Below are 15,108 nucleotides of genomic sequence, written 5' to 3'. Positions count from 1 at the left end.
GCTTTAAACCCGAATCCCAGGCTTGAACCCCTAAAATTGTAACTTTAAAAAGGTTAAAACAGGCTTGAAACCTCACTTTGCGACACTAAATCTTGCTTGAACCCTCTAACCCAGACTAAAAACCCTAACTTTAAACTGCACCCCAGGCTCGAATCCCTAATTTGAAACCCTAAAATAGCCTTGAAACTGCATCTGGAAACCCAAAAATCAAAACCCCAACTCGAAGCCGTACTTGGAAAACCCACATTTTGAATTCCATCGCTAATTCCATTCTCGAATGCGCAAAGGGAGACCGGTCACGTCACACCACGACAAAACCTATCTGGCTTTCCTCATCTTCATCAGATTCCCGTTTCAATTTTTTTGCCGCTATGTTTTCATTTGTGCCGTGTTTGCATCCAGATTAAACCCAGTTTCATCACCGGCCATACACAAAACGCGTACAGCGCGCGTTTCTATTCAGCGGTGTGTCTATGCTCAAACCGGGTGTTCCTGCTACAAACACTGGCAGAGGCAAAATTGTCTATTTCCTGGGGGGTGGGGGGGGGGGAGGAAAAGGATTAAAAAGAAAAACATGCTCCCCAGGGAACACACTTGTATCTCCTCACGCCAGCCAGCTTGTCAGCGCAAGGGCTGCACATTCTTCGGCGTCTTCAATTACAACAAGTCGCCATCAGGGCTAAGCCGAGTTTCCAGCGGCAGGCGTGGAATCCAGTACACGATCGGACGCTACAGTCGAGGGACATGCAGCTGATGTGACGTAAACGCGTCACGAATTAAATAGCGTGTCGATATGATACGATGTACGGTACGTACAGTAAACTATGAAACGTGATGCAATAAAAGTGTCGGGAACGAGGCGAGGTAGGACCGCAACGTGCTGATCATACACAGCCTCGATGAAACCTGCTCAGGTGAGAGGCGAAACATCTTCTAAAACAACCGGAATCGATCGGTTGCCATCGAGAATGAAAACGATCTGCACGACTGAAATATTCACAATCAATACTAAATTAAGATATATTGTAATTTCTGGCCGATAAACCGCAACATTTTTTTCTAAGGGCTGCAAGGGGGCACTCGAGCGGAAAAGGTAAGAGAGAGACCGGTGGAATACATATGCCGAGGAAGTGACTTTTGCCGGTCCGGCTCTGTTAGTACTGCACTCGCGTGTTACTGCCGCGTCTCAGTGATTTTTACCGGTATGTTTTTTTTTTTTTTTTTTCCAAACCGGCCCTGTTAGTGTGGTGTTAGCATTAGCATGGGGTCATCGTTAGCATGGCGGCGCAGGCGTTAAACTTTTTACCGTTTACCGCCTTTCTTTGTAAATATCTCTCAATGTGGGTTTCAATGTGGGCACTTGCGGCTTTTACACAGCTGCGGCGTATGTATGTACCAAATGGTATTTCCTTTACAAATGGACTGGCTGAGGCTTATAACCAGGTGTGCTCGGTAAGGCCGGGAATTACGGTAACAATGGTACGGTAGAAATCAGGTATTAAGAAATATCTGAAAATGCGATGTTACAGCAAACATGGTACATTAGCAAACATGGTACATTTGCGGAATAGATCAAATATTCTGTATGGGAAATATGGATACTCGGGTGGATACAACAGTACTGTAATTGTTTCACAGGGTACATCAGCATTGTATAGAACATAAAATAGGATGCAGATATGATACTTTGAGGTACCTGCAATAAATGGGAAGACGGTTCATTTGAGGTGTACGAACAAATATGATGGGAATACCGTAGAATAGAGTTGAGTATACCATTGATAGATTAGCTGTACATGTGGTGTAAATATGATACATTATTGATTTATAGGAATCACATACGAGGGTACATTTGAGATACATATGATGATATATTGCATTGGGCATTAAGACCTTTCGTGTAAATGCACGAGTGACGCCCAGTTAGCCATTAGCTAAACCGCGCCAGTGGCCAGGACGCGTTTCCGGCATTTCACCGTCCGCACCAGAAACGCGGAGATGTTGGCATTCACGCTGATGGAGAAGGCTGCCAAAAGCGCGCCGGCTTGGCCGGACCGGTATCCCTGTCGAATAAAGCCTGCCAGGCTTCTCTCTGTGCGAGCGCTAAAGCCCAACCTGACTCTCGCTCCCGAGCAGAGGCAATAAAAGCCCAACAGGGGGAAAAAAAGTCACCTCCCTCTCCTGACATGCGTGAAAAGACACTTGAGTGGAAAATAAACACTGCGGGAGGCCGACATCTTTTTTTTCCGCCTGCGTAGCCGTAAGCAGTCGAAAGGGGTGAGATGAAGGTGACCAGAGAATTTGCAGCCTTCAGAGGCAGAAACCCAGGACAACAATCTGTCAAAGTTGGCGGCTGCGTGAAAGGGGCTGACCATGGCGTTCTGCGATTTTCCCAACTTCGGAGACATTTTCTGGATCATAGACAGAAAACCAAGACACCAATTTGTCAAAGTTTGCACCCGCCATGTGGCTCAAATGGATTAAAGGGGCAAATGCAGACTTCTGTGGGTCAAAGGTCACCCACACTTGTCAGCGACAAGCTTCCAGGCTGGAGAGGCAAAAACCGAAGATAGGGAGGGGTCTGTTTTGCAAAACCGACTTTTGTCTGCGTGAAATGTGCTGACCATGACGTTCTGCAATTTTCCCCAACTTCGGAGACATTTTCTGGATCATAGGCAGAAAACCAAGTAACCCGCCGTGTGGCTCAATTGGGTGAAAGGGGCAAACGCAGACTTATGTGGGTGAAAGGTCACCCAAACTTGCACAGCATCAGAGACAAGCTTCCAGGGTTGAAAGGGAAAACTGGCTTTTGTCTGTGTGAAAGGGGCTGATGGGGAATGCAGTGGGACAAAGGTGACCGGAAAATTTCCTGTCTAGAAGACGTAGAAAAAGAAACGGGAACCAATCCGCCAAAGCTGGACAACGTGAAAGGGGGTGACACAGAACCGGGTGGGATGAAGGCGAGTGGTCAATTTACCGCTTAGAGGCGAATTTCCCCGCTTCATAGTCGCAAACCCAAGACCAACATCTGTCAAAGGTTGCTCTTTGTAAAGTTGCTGGACTGTGCGAAAGCGGCTAACGCAAAATGTGCTGGGACGAAGGCAACCAGAACATTTCCCGGTTTCAGGAGTCAGTCAAAGTCGCCCTTTTTGTCCCCCTTTAGCATCGGCGGACTGTACAAAAGGAGAATGTTTGGGATGTGTTCCTTTCAGGGGCATGGCCTGGTGAGTGATTTTAGAAGCTGCTCATTGAATATTTTTATTCTCTCCTTGGATATTACAAATCCTTAATTGCTTCATTTTTTTAAGCCAAACTTAAGTAGTACCATATTTGAAACAGACTACCTCAAATTTTGGTCTTCAGCGCCAAGCAAAAAACGAACTATTAGTGGGCCGCAATTATCTTGTCATCTACTTTAGCAACCCGTCATCAAGTCGGGCAGCACGCGTCGAAAGCGTCGTTTGTGCCGCGTGTACGGTTTTGTGACGAAATAAGCGGCCCCCGCGCAGCGTTTCGCCCTCGGTCGCTTTTGAAGGCTGTGACAGCGACCATCTGAGGCATCAAAACGCAATCAGAAGCACGTCAGGACGTGTCACGCGTGTTAAGGTCGAGAGGCTCCGTGTGCTCGATGACACCAGCTGGCTTTCTCGCTGCTTTTTTGTTTTTGTTTTACACTGTGGCAGAAATATATAGACAGTAGGATTAGGAATATGTATGAAACAAAGCAGCAAAATTGATATGATTCTGTGTGTGTGTGTGTGAGATATTCCCCTATCCACTAATGTCAGAGAAAGTTGAATAAGGTTGCATGAAAGGGGTATATTCGCATTACATCATAAAAACTATACTTATTCCATTTTCACGCAGCATTGCAGCTAACTGCTGCTTCACCAAGTTTGCTTTGGACTCTGTGCTCCATGAACCTTTCTGACTGGTGATCTTAAGCTCCGCCCCCTTAGCCATGTCCGACAAGCTTCTAAAATGAACAGAACATGTTTGAAATCGATTCTCTGTCGCGTATTCCAGATAATATTGGGATATGTTTTTTGCCAAATGCATCAGATTTGTCCAAGAGAGTTCTACAGAGCGGTCTCAACTATTTCACGCAAGGATATGTACACGGAATTAAGATTTCGGACGGAGCAGGATGCAAGGTCAGAGTTACGGCGAAACTATCGATGCAGAAAAGTTTGACGCCTCTCAAACTTTATATTGAAATCCAACAGGATGAAATAGTGGAATCGTACTGTGCATGTAAAGCAGGGTGAGTACTTTTTACTTGGAAAGATCACGAGTAATATTGTAGTCTTGATAAGTGAGTGGGTGTATTCATTTGACTTAGCTCGTAATCAAACCCAGTGCTCTGTCTTAAAAGTCCGATGTTATCCAAATATGCAAATAGACATTTCTCTTGCATGACATCACGATTTTACGCATCACTAACTCGACTCTTCGACATAAAACATGACACACTTCATTCAGCAGGTCAGTAATACCCTAACAAAGTGAAAGTTGTTCTCTTGCACTGAAAATAATTCAATCAAACTTAGAGAAGTTACTTCTCCTTCAATTACATTCGAACATACAGCCTTGGGTTTGTTGATATTGTCCACGTTTAGTTGTACGCGCGCTCTCCCGCGAGCCTTAATCCGTCGTAGACACTTCGTCAACTGTGTCTTAGGCTTTGGAAAATGAATCAACCAGGTCCCCTTGTAACCTAGCCGGATATATCTTTCATCAGAATTGCACGTTCCCCAAGCGGATCAGAGGGCCATTTTCTTCGTAACATTAACTTTTCCAAGCGCACGCTATTGACAACCACCATTGCTTGTGGGACAAATACGACGAGAGGGGCGTGTCAAGGCAATGCGGCTATCTGATTGGCTATTATTGTACGAGCGATTGACAGGTCGGAAAGGTCCATTATTTGACCATGACCGGGTTTATATTCCCATTAGCATTTCTTTCATGTATCCAGGACATAAACCATTTAGTGATTAAGACCAGTAGCAGTATTTTAAAATCTATTCCAAAGATGAGTATTGGAGGGAGTTCAGAAACTGAGTAATATGCGGTGATCTCTTTGTTGTGGTCAGAACCAGAGCTGCAGAGGTTTATTTTTTGGGGAGTCCGGTTAGAAGACCATTACAATGGTCAAGTCTACTTGAGATAAAAGCGTGGATGAGCTTCTTCTGGTCTGCTCGGCACATGAAAGTCCTGATTCTGGAGCTGTTCTTCACCTGGTATTTAACTGATTTGTTATTAAACTTTGCAACATTTTCTCTAAGATACATTTCCTTAAAAAAAACATTTTTCTCCTCTAAAATATTCCCCCCAAAATGTTGTTGACTGTTTTCTTGCTGGTACACAAATTGCTTCTCATATGATGATTATGACTTGAATCTGGAAGTCTGTTCCTAATGTTTTTCCCCTCTCGTCGGTGTGGCTGTAATACTCGTCGGTAGAAAACAACCGAGTGTTTCTCGGAAGCAAGTGTGTCGTCGGTGCACCTTTTCCATTTTTAATGAGCGCAAATACCTGAGTCGCTGTACTACTTTGCGGAGCGCACACACTGATTAGCTGCGGGAGAATCAATAAAGCTAAACGTGAGCTTCGAGTCCCCTCCGGTTCCGATGCTTATCGCACAGCCTCTGAAGAATCTGACTCCGCTGATTAGACTGAAAAGCTATTAGAGTGGCAAAGTGAAGGTATCAAGGCCAAATTACGAGCAAAGTGGCAGCGGGTATTTTGGAACACTGTGTTACTCCCGCAGCCGGAGCCTGGGGCATCATCGGCATCGTTAAATGCCCTCCATATTCTTTTTTTTTTTTTTCTTTGTCCTAATTGAACTGCCCGATGACTAATGACGGCTGTCGTCGCGGCGAGTCTCGTGCCTACGGGATTGACCTCTCAAATTTGCGCAATGACAAAGCACAAAAAAAAAAAAGTTGCATGAAGAATCATTTCTCAAATGAATTTTTTTCCCCCTCAAAAATATAAAAATATCAGCTTTGAGGCAGATTTTTTTTTTTTTTTTACAATCCCAATTATGTGTTTAAAAACAATTGAAATAAAAACCTCAAGGATAATTAAAAAAAAAGGCAGCCATCGTCTATCACAAAAATACAGCAATGACGGCAATAATTACTTTTTCCAAAACAATTCATTATAAAAAAAGATTTCACATAATACAAAAAAAAAAAATTCTGGAACATTTAAAAAAATATTCAAGTATGACTTGTTTCTTTGAAAATACAACTATATAGTATACAAATATTTTTCTTCAAAAAAATTTTAAATCATGACAGTATTTTACTCGTTGCCTTCCAAATTATTAAAACTAACATTTTTATTCTCGAACCTTAATCCCCAAATTCTCAAATATAATTTATTTTCCCTACAAAAAATTTCTTTGAATCTTGAAAAGCTATGGCTTTCCCCCCCAGTAAAATATATGCTATTTTCTTTAATATACAACTCTTTAATTTGTTGAAATATTTTAAGTATTCTCAAATGAGTTTTCCAAAATAATTAATTATAAAAAAAGATTTCTTTCAGATAATATAAAAAAATTCAGGAACATTTAAAAAAAATACTCAAGTATGACTTGTTTCTTTGAAAATACAACTATATAGCATTTTTAACGAATATTTTTCATCAAAAATATATTAAAAAAAATCATTATAGTATTTCACTCGTTGCCTTCCAAATTATTAAAACTAACATTTTTATTCTTGAACCTTAATCCCCAAATTCTTAAATATAAATTTACTTTCCCTACAAAAATGTCTTTAAATCTTGAAAAGCTATGGCTTTTCCCCCAGTAAAATATTTGCTATTTTCTTTAATATATAACTTTATTTCTTGAAATATTTTAAGTAGTTTTCACAAATTAGTTTTTCCTCAAAAATATTCTTTTAATCTGAAATCTTTTTCTCTATAATATCTTTTCAGATAATTTTATTCTTGAAAATAGACTCATTTTAATTGAATTCATGAAACGAAAATTAATGAAAAAGTATTTGCTGACTCCCACAATTCAGTCGGTTTCAGGCGCGTCGCCCGGTGTGCGGTGGACTCGAACTCATCCTCGAGCAAAAGTCAAAACGCTCACTTTTCCTTCTATCACAAGATGTTATCTGTTAAAACTTGTCCGTTTCCTCTATTATTTTCAGGCGCTTTATACAAGACTGCAACAGAATTGGGAGTCCAAAAAGGAAATAAAGGCATCCGGTCCTCAATACTAATTTGGCCTTTGTGGTTGGGGGGGAGAAAAATAAGAAAAAAAGTTGAAAATAATTGAAGCGTCTGCCTTGGGTCTGCAGGAGATGAGAAACAACAAGCAAATAGCAACAATAAAAGTGGAATAACAGCAGGATTAGCAGTGGCCTCACCGACTACTGCCTGGCCCGAGTTATTATTTACAAGGCCTGGAGCAGACGCCGCTGCTGATATTAATAATATTCTGCGCGCAATAAGGATCAGCGGAAAAAAAACAAAAATGGAGGCACGGCCAGAGTGGCTCACGCTCTCCCAGGTGGAACGTGTGCGGTAAGCACAGGAGCATCATGGGTAGTCATTAGCGAACCACGGGGTCTTGTTGTTTACGGCCGCCTCGTCAATTTTGCGGAAAACAGAAACCCCGGCGTCGAGGTCTTGGATGGATGATGCCGACTTCCAAAAAGAAAGATCCTTTCGGGACGGATCGTCGCTCCACTTTGGTCTCATGAAGTCTCTCGGGTTCTTATGTAGTCTCGGGTGTTATCGTGTGAGTTTCCGATGGTTAAAGGAGATCTCAGGTTCTCTCAGTCAGCTCACGTGATCTCGAGCAGTCTCGTGTGGTCTCATGTGGGTTCAGACTTTTATTTTTTTTTTTTTATGATCTTAGTTGGGTCAAGTTTCTTCATTTTCTTGTTTTCTCATGTAGTCTCGGAAAATCTGTCAGGTCGTCTCGCGGTTTAAATTGGTCTCATATACTGCAGCTCGAGTTTAGGTGTGGTCTCGCGGGATCCTCGGTCATCTCAAGGCAGTCTTAATTGGTTTTGTGTGATCTCAGTCAGGTCAGCTAGTCCCAGGTGGTCTCCTGTCAAAGTGCGGTTGCAACTGGTCTTACGTGGGCTCAGGCAGTCTTTGGCGGTTAAGTATGGTCTCCGTCAGGTCACGTGGTCTCAAGCATCCTCACGCGGTCCCAGCTTTGTTCAAATGTTTAAAAGGTATTACTAAGATTCTATTTTTCACAATTACAACCACTATCTTCAAAGAAAACAAAGCGTTTAAGTGTACCGAGATTCCTCTCGAGATTATCGGCACATTTTTGCGGACTATCATAAGATGAAAGACGTTTTCAAAAGTTAGTCCTCCAGCAGCTTGAAAAGAAAGTCTCAGGATTGAAGTGTTTGCTATTGATCTCTGCAACCCAAAGACACTTTCAGGTCTTCGGCATCTTTCAAGCTCCACGAGGCTCCAAATACAGCATTTAGTCTCGGGCGAGCCTGCCTTTATTTTTAAAACCACAAGAGTCGGTGACAGGAGTTCACCGGCTGCCGACACCCCCCCCCCCCGGGTTGGGGGGGGGGTCACCCGTGCCTTGCTGGTGGCGTCGGGGCTAATGGAGGGTGAAGGTGGGCTTGAAGTGCGAGTTGCCGGTGAGCTTTGCTGCAAACAGAAATGGAAAACACGTAGTGACGCCGTTTTCCCTGTTAGCATAAAGTCTCGGCGGCTGTCAGACTGTGTAGACTTTCCATATTTTTCTCACCTTATTTTATTAATTTTTTGCCCTCTTAAAATTAGACACAATGGCAAATTATGTTTATTTGTGTTCGTCATCTTGCAACTGCATCAATCAAAAAAAATGGATTCAAGTCCACGTTGTTTTTGATTTGTTGCGCTTGCCGGTTCTTAAATATTGAAGGTGATTTTAAACCGGACGCTATGCAAATGTAGCACGTAAACGCGATGATTAAAAGTCGAAGGTCCCCGCAGCGACCTCGCGAAGGACAACGCGAGCGTACGAAACGTCATGAAAGGCTCCTCACGTCGTCAGCGTTTTAGCACATTAATGCTTAATCTCCTCTCGCGTTATAATTTATCTCCTCCTTGGTGAGGAATCCCCCTTTTCTTCTCCGGTACGATGGACGATATTTCACCGCGGACCCATTAAAACACGTTCCAGTCGACACTTATTTCAACGACCTTGACAAAAAGCTCAAAAATCGACAGGACCCCCCCCCTTCACGAGTTTGCACCACAGGTCGCCACCTGCACTCCGGATTTGAACCGCTTTATTTGAGGAGTACCGCGCTTTTTTGCACACAAAACAACGGCCATAAAAGTGGTGAAGCGCAGATTTATTTGACTCTGTCCCAAGATTCTGATCATTCCATTTGTAGATCAATACCACCGGGCCAGGGGGCCCGCGTGTAATACAGAGGTACTCAAATCGATAAATAAATAAACGCCGTCATGTTCATTTCTCAGGAACAGTGAAAATGGGTTTAATTAAAAGTGCCTGAAATAAAAAGAAAATCACAATAAGCAAAGCCAATAGTGCAATACAGTGACTGCATAACTTTATATGACAAAAACTATGATACATCACTATCTGGAAACTGATGATGCTTGATATTACCGCAATATTTTTCCCCACAGATACAAGCGTTCGCCCAATTCAGCAACTGTGTGCTAATGGCTGTTCAAGAAGAAAACAATGAAAATTCGAGCTGCCATAGCACAGTATTGTAATTCCCGGCCTACATAGCGCACCTGGTGATAAGCCTTGGTACACAGAAACAGTTTAACGCCACCGCAGTCACGCTAACCCGCCGGTGCTAACGCGGTGCTAACGCTAATGTGGTGGCGCTAATGCTAATGCGATGGCGTTAACGTTAACACAGCGGCGCTAACGCAGCAGCTCTAACGCTAACTAGCGCAGCGACCGTGAAAAAAGATGCGGCTTGTAGGCCGGGAATTATGGTACCAATGATGATATGATCCAACGGTTGTGTATTAAGACGAGGTGTACGTCTAAGGGAAGAAAGTCATACTCTGTGTCACGGTGTCGGGGAAAATCCTCACGGTTTGAGAGTATTGCATTATATTTCTGTAACAATACTGACAGCATCGCATTATTGCCATTGCATCATATCCCATGCGCAGTGTTAATTTGTCCGGTGACCATGCTCGGAAATAAAAATGTGCACCCCCCCACCCCCAAAATAAATACAAATCTAAGTGTTACAACTTAAAGGTCAAGTGTCATGCCTGTAAACATTCTAAAATAGATATTGTAATGAAAAATATATATATAACATTATTCACTTCAATGTCCATACGATAAAATAAATATGATCGTAAAGCGCGTCATCCATGCGCAAAGTTGCGGGATGTCTCACTCGACAACCAAGTGGTCGCCAAATTGCCTGCAACGTCTGTTCATTACATCACATCGCGACATTCGCCATTGAAAACACGCTGTACCACCTACTAAGGGGACATGGAAGCTTTTTTCAAAGAAGCAACAACTCACCATCAAGTGACCGGGGCAATATTATCTTATCGTTTTGAGCAATATTTAGATATGCGGATCACTTCTAACTAACAACAGACTCCCAGACGGTATGTATGAGCCAGCCTGGCCGAAGCCGTGCTCGATGCCAACGGGTACATCGACACATATAGCACCCCTGATGTATGCGCACGGATGTTTTGTTACATTTTGAGAGGATTACGTCCCCCTCCCCCAAACTATTATTTTTTTTGTAGCTGAATACACACCTACCTGTCACTACCTTCCCGCAGGTAAAACTAATGGAAACGAACGAGTCCACTTGGGGGCGCCGCTGTCCTTTACGTCACTCCCTGCTTCTTCTCCAAAACAAATCCCTCGAGAGAATTTTCATGATGGGAGTGACAAAAACCCATATACGTAAAAATCATCTTTTGTGGTGAAAAAACAGATGGGACCATTCCGGCTGCCTCCCCCCCCCCATTAATAAAATACTAAAAATCATCCATTTCATGACAGTGGCACTTTAAGATAGCAGACTTTAAGGCAAAGTTATGCGGTTGGGCTTTTTAACACATTTTCAGACTTCAGATTTTTTTCCCCACTGTTGTCCGACCGACGACCAGATGACTTCGCGACCCTCGTGAGGAAAAGCCGCTTGGAAAATGGATGGATGGATGTTTTTCTTTGCCTTATGCAAGGTGTCAGAAGTTTGGATTCAAATTTTCTTTTACCCCGCCCCAGAAAAACTCCCAAGCTCAGGAGTACAATATGGAAAAATTGGATCACATTGACAGAGAAAGGACATAATCAAAGAGTCAGAGGAAGTGAAGGAAGACAAAGTATCCGGTCATTTCATCAAACCGGTGCCTCGGAGGTCACGTCGCCATTTTTAGCACGTAAAACGGGCGGCGGAGCGTTTTCTTTTCCGAAGTCTCAAGCCGAACCCGTCACCGGTGGCTGTCATGCACGGCACGCGTCAATACGCTCAAAATAGTTGCGAGGAAAGAGACGACTGCTGGCAGCTAATGATTGGCAGCGGAGAAGAGAGGGGGCTCAATTCCATATGCAGTACTTGTATTACTGTACTCTTGCACATGTTTTAGATGGTCAATGAATTCCACGTGTATCATGATCGGTGTGCCGATCAATAGATGGGGAATCGGGTATCAAGATAGAACTCATTTAAACTCAATATATTATGGTGATATTTTTAACAATGGTATGACAATACATCAATTTCATAGTGATTGATACAATTGTAAATGTAAAACATGCATGAAAAGAAAAAACAGTGTAAAACAAAAACACCACAATGATTTTTTTTTACCTTATATTCAAATGAATACAGTACCAAAACAATACATCTATGATTCAAACTGATATACGTTTTGTTTTGAATTTCATGCCTGTAACTCGTGCCAACATGGAACGTGCCCCCACTAGCTTAGCGTTATTATCTAGGATATACGTGCATGGATAGCTTACTTGTTTTTTCTGTGTTCTATTTTATGGTTTAGGCCCATTTGCATCTTTTACATTGGGTACCTAACTTTACAAAATATTAAAAGCTTTTTTTTTAATTCAAGGAATAGAAGCTAAAAAAAAAACATTTATTTAAAATGTAAACGTTGCCACACAAAATACTCAAAAGCAAATACCTGAAAAAGCTACTGGAGTACAGTGACAGAGTACGTGGTCATCAAGCAATCTCGAAAAGGTTTCAAGTTATTTCAAAAGCTTTAGGATCCAGCAAACGACAGTAAGAGCCATTATCCTCAAATGGATAGGTTTCCAATAACGCCATCCTGTGCGTCATAGAGGTCAGAGAACACAGGTGATAGGTGAAGCGCAATTTTTTTTTCTATCGTTAATTTATCCGATTGGTCTAATGGGTGGCGGTGACGTCATTGGAAACCTATCCATAGAGAAAACATGGAACAGTGCCAGATATTTCCAGGAGTTTATTTCCTTTTAAACTATTATCTTATCTAAAATTTGTACTTTTTGCTTTTTTATGTTTGAATTCATTCCAACTTTCATTGAACTTGGGTGATATATACATCTGTGAATGTTCATTTTATTGTCTTTCAGTATTTCCTCAGAGTGAGCTCTTCACGGGCCAAAACCATCATCCTGCCTCATGTGGTCCTTAGTAGCCATGAGTAAGTAGCTTCGTTTAAACGACTTCATTGGGGGGTCCATACCGGCGGCTGTTGTCAGTTTTGGGTGCGGACGGCTCACTCAACTAAAATAAGTTTACATACATATATAAATAAATTATTTCTTACCATTAACGTGACTTTTGATGTTGTGCGACTTCACTGTGTAGCAGTTCCTGCTAACTAACTTGAACTCTCCACAGCTGCGCTTGGCACGTCTTCTTCTTGCTCCCGCCCACAGAATATTTTGAAGGAAAAAAAAAAAAATCAAAGTAACACTTAAAGGGGACAAACAGAGGACAAAAAAGTACTCAAAGGACACAGAACAAGTACATAAGTTCTGTTCAACGTCAACAATTTAGAATTTGGCTTCTCATGTGTTCTGCTGATGATGATGATGAGGAAGATCACAAGCGGGGGTGGGGCTAAGGGGGAGGCCGCAAGAGACTCCGCCCACAGACACACTAAAGTGACAGACTATTTTTCCATCACTTTTTTCATTCATTATCACGTGTAATTGCCAAAAGGTGAGGTGGGGGGGGTGTTGCATTGATCACATTAGTCACTTGACCGCAATCGGAACAGAATAAAAGTCACTTGAAGCACTCGGATGCCCTCAAACGAGTAGAAAAGAAACACAAAGGGGCACACGCCCACCCCCGGAGGCTTTGCGACGACAATGGCGTATTTATCATCGTCCTTTGTCGCGGATGCACTTGCGCGAGCTGTCAGCGCGGTGATCAAACCCGACGATGATGGCGCACGAGTTGACAATCGGTGGGGTGGGGTGGCGGAAAGTGACAGCTGTCAGACGAGCGCTACAAAGCCGCGTTGCGTTCGGGTTTCGCGCGGGACGGGAACCGCCGTCGTGTTTGCGCACGTCACCCGCGAAACGCGACGCGAGGCGCGGCGGGAGTTCGCGCTTTTTTTTTGTGCATGTTAGCTGACAGCGGACAATAGAAATGAACACAAAAGACCGGAAATATTTCAGGCATTTATTATTTAAAAAACAAACAACAAAAAAGACATCCCAAAAAAAAAAGCCTTTAACTTACTTGGGTTCTCGCCAGCTATTCATGATCGCTTATCCTCACGAGGGTTGCAGGAGCGCCGGAGCCTATCCCAGCTGTCATCGGGCAGGAGGCGGGGTACACCCTGAACTGGTTGCCAGCCAATCGCAGGGCACGTCGAGACAAACAGCTGCACTCACAATCACACCTAGGGACAATTTAGAGTGTCCAATCAATGTTGCATCTTTTTGGGATGTGGGAGGAAACCGGAGTGCCCGGAGGAAAGCCAGGCACGCACGGGGAGAACATGCAAACTCAACAAAGGCGGGGCTGGGATCGAACCCTGGACCTCAGAACTATGAGGCCAACACTTTTCCAGCTGATCCACCATGCTGCCAGGACTAGAAATAATCCACTAAATAAATAATATACTTTATTGTCATAAAACGGGACAAAAGGAAGGACCAATTGATACCCCCCCCCGACCCATCAATCATCTTCCAGTCAGCAGGTCACGTTTTGCATGGAATTATATTGTATATATTAAAAAAAATAATACAGATCTGAACTAATACAATAATAAATAAACATATTGCTACAGGTGTGTGCGTACGCTACGTACAGGCTGCGTACCGGTCGTTAACTTGACTCAGGTGAACATATACAGTGATGCCTCGGTTCTTGACCACAATCGGTTCCAGAAAACGGTTCGAGAAGGGATTTGTTCGAAAACCGAATTGATGTTTCCCATTACAATGAATGGAAAAAGAAATAATGCGTTCCAAACCTAAAAAAATTGGCTTTTTAAAGCATTTTTTTAGCTTTTCCTAACATTAACCTGCATAGTAAAAATACATATATAGTTTAAATACTTTATATAATAAAATAATGTAAGAAATATATCTATTTTTTGCTTAAAATGTATGCTTTAGTGGTGGAGTACACTAGGCTAGGAACGCATTGCCGTATCTGTAGCGACTCGGCCCCAAGCCTTGCAAACGTTTCGTCTATGTACTATCTGGTCGCGCGCGATATGTTATTTCCGGGTTTTGTGTGGGTGTTCGAGCACCGATCTTCGTTCGAAAACACAAGCAAAAAAAAAAAAAACTCGACATTTTCGTTCTAAAATGGGCGACGTTCGAGAACCGAAGCTTTACTGTACTGTATTCGAAAAGTACTGGAAAGAAGCAAGGGGGAAAAAGTTACAAGGTGTTTAAACAAACAAAAAAAAAATATTTTATTCTTTAATTTGTACAGAAAAATGGGTAACAAATAGGAGACACCTTGCACAGGAGAAATAAGTCAAAAATAATTCTCAGTAATGTATTATCAACAAAACCCAAATGGTAATATTGAATAAGGCGAAAAACCGCCTGAACTGTGACGTCGGATCTGGCCGCGGCAGAAATCAAGAAATAATTCGCAGATCTTG

The 15,108-nt window shown here is 42.6% G+C and overlaps 1 long non-coding RNA gene across 2 annotated transcripts in view; it reads right to left on the bottom strand.

The window, feature by feature from the left end:
- The window catches only part of LOC133509090 (uncharacterized), a 73,704-nt gene extending 60,232 nt beyond the window's left edge, over positions 1-13,472 (bottom strand). Inside the window, exon 1 of one of the 2 annotated variants that reach the window (XR_009797223.1) lies at positions 12,796-13,472. This is a non-coding gene — a long non-coding RNA (uncharacterized LOC133509090). The remainder of the gene's footprint in view (positions 1-12,795) is intronic. The other variant, XR_009797222.1, reaches the window with a different exon arrangement.
- Between the last annotated feature and the right edge of the window lie 1,636 nt (positions 13,473-15,108).

The sequence above is a fragment of the Syngnathoides biaculeatus genome, chromosome 11 (assembly GCF_019802595.1).
Source record: "Syngnathoides biaculeatus isolate LvHL_M chromosome 11, ASM1980259v1, whole genome shotgun sequence".
In the NCBI taxonomy this organism is placed as follows: Eukaryota; Metazoa; Chordata; class Actinopteri; order Syngnathiformes; family Syngnathidae; genus Syngnathoides; species Syngnathoides biaculeatus.
Note: the sequence above shows the minus strand (reverse complement) of the source record. Positions and strands in the feature narration are given on the sequence as shown.